Source organism: Bos grunniens, chromosome 13, assembly GCF_055505025.1.
Source record: "Bos grunniens cultivar Pamir isolate PY7600 chromosome 13, Bosgru_T2T1.0, whole genome shotgun sequence".
In the NCBI taxonomy this organism is placed as follows: domain Eukaryota; kingdom Metazoa; phylum Chordata; class Mammalia; order Artiodactyla; family Bovidae; genus Bos; species Bos grunniens.
Genome location: NC_141177.1, coordinates 25,539,625 through 25,545,624, shown reverse-complemented (window position 1 = coordinate 25,545,624; position 6,000 = coordinate 25,539,625).

Here is a 6,000-nt window from a genome sequence, read left to right as displayed (position 1 = left end):
TCCATCACCAACTCTTGGAGTTTACTCAAACTCATGCCCATTGAGTCGGAGATGCCATCCAACCATCTCATCCTCTGTCATCCCCTTCTCCTCCCGCCTTCAATCTTTCCCAGTGTCAGGGTCTTTTCCAATGAGTCAGCTCTTCGCATCAGGTGGCCAAAGTATGGGAGTTTCAGCTTCAACATCAGTCCTTCCAATGAATATTCAGGACTGATTTCCTTTAGGATGGATCTCCTTGCAGTCCAAGGGACTCTCAAGAATCTTCTCCAACACCACAGTTCAAAGGCATCAATTCTTCAGTGCTCAGCTTTCTTTACAGCCTAATTTTCACACCCATACATGACTACTGGAAAAACCATAGCCTTGACTAGACAGACCTTTGAGGCAAAGTAATGTCTCTGCTTTTTAATATGCTGTTTAGGTTGGTCATAACTTTTTTTCCAAGGAGTAAGCGTCTTTTAATTTCATGGCTACAGTCACCATCTACAGTGATTTTGGAGCCCCCAAAAATAAAGTCTGCCCCTGTTTCCACTGTTTCTCCATCTATTTGCCATGAAGTGATGGGGCTGGATGCCATGATCTTTGTTTTCTGAATGTTGAGCTTTAAGCCAACTTTTTCACACTCCTCTTTCACTTTCATCAAGAGACTCTTTAGTTATTCTTCTCTTTCTGCCATAAGGGTAGTGTCATCTGCATATCTGAGGTTATTGATTACTATACATAAAATAGATAACTAATAAAGACCTACTGTATAACACAGGGAACTATACTCAGTAATAACCTATGAGGGAAAAGAATCTGAAAAAGAATATATTTATGTATGCTGCTAAGTCTCTTCAGTCGTGTCTGACTCTGTGCGACCCCATAGACGGCAGCCCACCAGGCTCCCCCATCCCTGGGATTCTCCAGGCAAGAACACTGGAGTGGGTTGCCATTGCCTTCTCCAATATATTTATGTATACATACATATATATCGGAGAAGGCAATGGCAACCCACTCCAGTACTCTTGCCTGGGAAATCCCATGGACAGAGGAGCCTCGTAGGCTACAGTCCATGGGGTTGCTAAGAGTTGGACACGACTGAGCGACTTCACTTTCACTTTTCACTTTCATTCATTGAAGAAGGAAATGGCAACCCACTCCAGTGTTCTTGCCTGGAGAATCCCAGGGACAGAGGAGCCTGGTGGTGGGGTCGCACAGAATCGGACACGACTGATGCGACTTAGCAGCAGCAGCAGCAGCATACACACACACACACACACACACACACATATATATATACACCTATATATATATAACTGAATCCCTTTTCTTTACATCTGAAAGTAACACAACATTGTAAGTCTACTATAGTTCAATAAAAAACAAAATAAATAAACAAAACCATTCCAATAATCAGTTCAGTCAGTTCACTCCCTCAGTCATGTCCGACTCTTTGTGACCCCATGGACTGCAGCACGCCAGGCCTCCCTATCCATCACCAGCTCCTGGAACTTGCTCAAACTTATGGCCATCGAGTTGGTGATGCCATCCAACCATCTCATCTCCTCCTGCTTTCAATCTTTCTGACTATTCCAATAGTCAGAAAGCCTTAAAAATACACAAAATGTTTAAAACAAAAAATAAAATGTATTATTTTAAAATAAACTCTTAATCTTGCAACCATTGTAGACTTACAGAGGAGTTACACAAGCGGTCTGGAGGGTTTCTTCTACTTCTTACCCAGTTTTCCCCCTGTGTTATCATTTTACACAACTGCGGTGGCAACATTGGAACATTATCACTGTAAACTCCAGACTGTTTTCGGATGTCACCAGTGTTTCCACAAATGTCCTTTTTCTTTTCCCGGATCCAGTCCAGGATACCACATTGCATTTAATCAGTTTGCTTTCCACAGAGATGCCCTGGAAGCTGACTGGGGGACAGATTGATGTCAACAACAACCATAGCCTCTGAGAACCAAGTGCCACGTGCCTGGCACCATCCTGAGAAGCACATGAGTTTCTCTATGCTCTCACAACGATGACAGGTGACATCACTTCCTCCGGCTTGAGGCTGAGAAAACCAAGGCACAGGGAAGTTCAGACACTCACCCAAGAGGAGTGAGAAATCGGAGATGGAGGATGAAGACCTGGATGAAAGGGACCATGGGGTGGGGGAGGGGAGCATCTCAGAAGTGGGGGTCGTGGTGAGGGTTGGGGGTGACCGAAGAATACCAGTGGCCTTTCCCCAGGCCCCTGCAGTGGCTGTTCCTGCTCCTGCAGTGGTCTTCCCAGGGCTACCTGACATCGCCACTGTCATCCGATCACTTCCCGATCACCTGCTGTATGTTGGGCACCTTGCTAAGTCCTGGGCACAAGTGGAGACAGGTGCATACAGGTGAAAAGGAACCTCTGGGGGGTGGTATGAAGAAAACATGGCTAGAAGGCTGTTCCATGAGGCTTCTGGGACGCCAGCTTGTCAGTCAGGCTTTTCCTTCCCAGCACTTTGGCGACGTGCAATCACTTATTTATCTGTGGCCTGTCTCCCCACTTGGAGAAGGCAATGGCAACCCACTTCAGTACTCTTGCCTGGAAAATCCCATGGACGGAGGAACCTGGTAGGCTGCAGTCCATGGGGTCGCAAAGAGTCAGACACGACTAAGCGACTTCACTTTCACTTTTCACTTTCATGCATTGGAGAAGGAAATGGCAACCCACTCCAGTGTTCTTGCCTGGAGAATCCCAGGGATGGGGGAGCCTGGTGGGCTGCCGTCTATGGGGTCGCACAGAGTCAGACACGACTGAAGTGACTTAGCAGCAGTCTCCCCACTAAGACACGAGTTTCATGGATGATCCATCCCTGATTTGAGCTTCTAGCAAAGGCCTGAAGCAATCCGTAGAGGGATGAGTGGAGGAAAGAAGGAAGGAATGGAGGAAGGCAGGGAGAAAGGGAGAGAGAGAGGAAGATCCAGGGTCACCAGGCGTTGAAGTTTCAAAACTAGCTCATACAGGGTTGTTGTTTGGTTGCTAAGTCATGTCCAAATCTTTTGCAACCCATGGACTGTAGCCTACCAGATTCCTCTGTCCATGGGATTTCCCATGCAAGAATACTAGAGTAAGTTGTCATTTCCTTCTCCAGGGGATCTTCCAGACCCAGGGATTGAACCCATGTCTCCTGCATTGGCAGGAGGGTTCTTTACCATTGACCCACCAGGTAGGCCCAGCTCATACATAGGACTTGTTAAAACTCATGTACCTCCAAACTGGCCTGGATGGAGGTAGGGGTCATACTCAGAGTTGCCCCACATCTTTGCAAACAGGAGTATGGCCTAACCCTTATCCAAAGAAGTGGACCCTCCAGGCTTAGGCAGGAGGATTCAGGAGGGGTTGTCTGCTCAGGGAATGGGGTGGTTGTTGGGAGGTGCAGAGGAAGGAAACCAATGTTTTTCTCCCTTTGCCCCCATAAGCAAACTCGCCCCTCCACCCTGAACTCCCTTGGTCTCTCATTCCTAACTGGGAGCAATCAAAGAGGAGATGGATTCATGGTCCCCATCTCTGTGCCTGGCACATAAAAGGTGCTCGTTACATGTTTGATGAATGAATAAAATAATGTAATTAAAAATTTGAAGGGAGGTGGGGGAGAAAGTCTTTTCCATCCTTAGGCCATGTCCCCAAGCACCCAGAAGGCCACATTTGCATACAAATAATTGATATTCTAATTACAAATCATTTGTATTGATTTATTAACAGATCCCCAAAGGATTTCTAGAAGATAATTAGATTCCAAGCTCCTTAGGGGTTAGGAAGGCATATTTACCTCGCTGCTCCCCCTGGGCCGTGCGAGGAGCGGAGCTACCTGATAAATGTTTGATGAGGACAGGAGTAAGCCTGGTCTTCTTGTGGGGAGAGGCAATAGCCGCCCCACAGACAATTTCCAGTGTGTCTGGGGTTCTGTGGCGGGGGGAAGACGATGCATTCACTTGTATGTGTGTGTTCGTCTGTGTGTGTGTGTGCGCTTAAAATGTGCAAAGCTTGCTAGTCTCTAAGCCCCAGTGATTTTTCACTGTGTATGCAGCTTTCCCTCCGGAGTCCTTGCCAGGGGGTGGCAGGGGGCTGGGGGTGTTAGACCTTTCTCATCATCTCTATGGGCCTCTCCCCAAGACACCCCAAATAAATAACATTAGTACATTAAGAAAAAAAAAAGCAACTAGCGAAGGAAGGCATCAATAGAAAACTTGACAGTTTTCATTGATCTGATGAAAAACTCTGCTTGCTCTCTGAATGCAGTTTCGAGTCCCCCCCCTCTACTGTCTTGCTGAACCACTGGCCACTCCCCAGGGCCCTCTGAGAACAGAAACTGTGCTGCAGCCCCGGACACCAGGCTCAGAAGAGGAGGATGAGTTCCTGCAGCCTGACTGCCCCCCCTACCCCAGAACGTGGTGGCAAAGCCAGTGGAGCAGGGGCCCCAAGGGGAGGGTCGAGGGAGGCAGAGCTGATGGGGTGGAGGTGTTTGAGATTTGGCTTCTCCATTTTCTTGTTCCTGCGATAGCTCCCAGGAATCCTTAGGGCCATGGATTCTCAAGTGACTGTCATGACTCTGCGTTTTTATCTGGGGGAAAAAAACAAAACAAGTGATTGCAATATGTAAAGCGAATGCAGTGTTCTCAGGAAATCTGAATGGTTGCCATAAATACCATCCTTTCACGCTGGGAAAGGTGTGATCCTATGTGGGGCAGTGGAGCCTGCTACCTAGGCCAGACCCCAGTTGAGCAGCTCTGAGAGGTGCTAGGTGTGTGACCTCTGGCAGGTTCCTAAGCTATGGGCAATGCCCTCCAGCCAATGCTCCGAGAACACAGCTGTAAAGGAATGCATGCATGAGTGCTCAGTCATGCCTGACCCTTTGTAACTCCATGGACTGAAGCCCACCATGCTCCTCTGTCCATTGAATTTTTCAGGCAAGAATACTGGAGTGGCTTGCCATTTCCTCCTGCAGGGAATGTTCTTGACCCAGAGATTGAACCTGTGTCTCCTGTGTTTCCTGCATTAAAGGTAGATTCTTTACCGCTGAGGCACCTGGGTGGCCACTGTAGAGGAATGAGGTGGGGTTATTACTCTCTGTGGCAGGGAGGAGGGAGCTTGCAGAACACCTGAAGGACTGGAGGAAGTAGGGTTTCGCTCGGGGTTAGATGCCACCTGGCATGCTACAGTCCATGGGGCTGCAGAGTCAGACGCGACTGAGTGACTGAACAACAAAAAAATGCTGCCAGGAAGGGGTGATTCCATGATCTGGTGGGGATCCAGAGGGGGCAGACCAGAGCCAGCCTCCAAGTATGAGCAACTGGCAAAGCAGCAGCCTGCCCACCACTCAGGTTAGCTGCGAGAGGTCAATTTGGGTGGGGTTAGACAGTTTTCTTGTCTGGGCTTAGAATGATGACTGGAGTAGATTCTTGTTATTGTCTGGACTCTCTCTGGTCATGGAGTGGCCTGTGTGATGCTGGTGTCCTGTGGAATTCTGCTCAATAAGAGAGAGAGCATCAGGACCCACTGTGAGTGCCTGGCCAGTTCCTGGCCACCATGAGTGGCTTTTCCTTCCCTGTCCATGCCCCATCTGTAAGGTGTGTGCATGATCAGTTGATCAGTTGCTCAGGCGTGTCTGACTCTTATGAGCCTGCCAGGCTCCTCTGTTCATGGAATTCTTCAGTCAAGAATTCTGGAGTGGGTTGCCATTCCCTTCTCCAGGGGATCTTCCTGACACAGGAATCAAATCTGCGTTGATTTGAACACAGGGCCTTCTGCTTTGCAGGTGGATTCTTTACCATCTGAGCCAATCTGTAAGGTGGGGTACAGTCAGTTTCTCTTGCTAAGGTTTGGGGAGGATGCAATGAATCAGTGCCAGGAAAGTCCTTAGTGCCCTGTGCTGGGCACATGGTAAATCCTCAATGAAGTATATCTATGACCACGAGGGTGGCATTTCAAAGAGCTCCCCTGGTCTCTTGTGTTACATCTGGGAGGCTTGTAT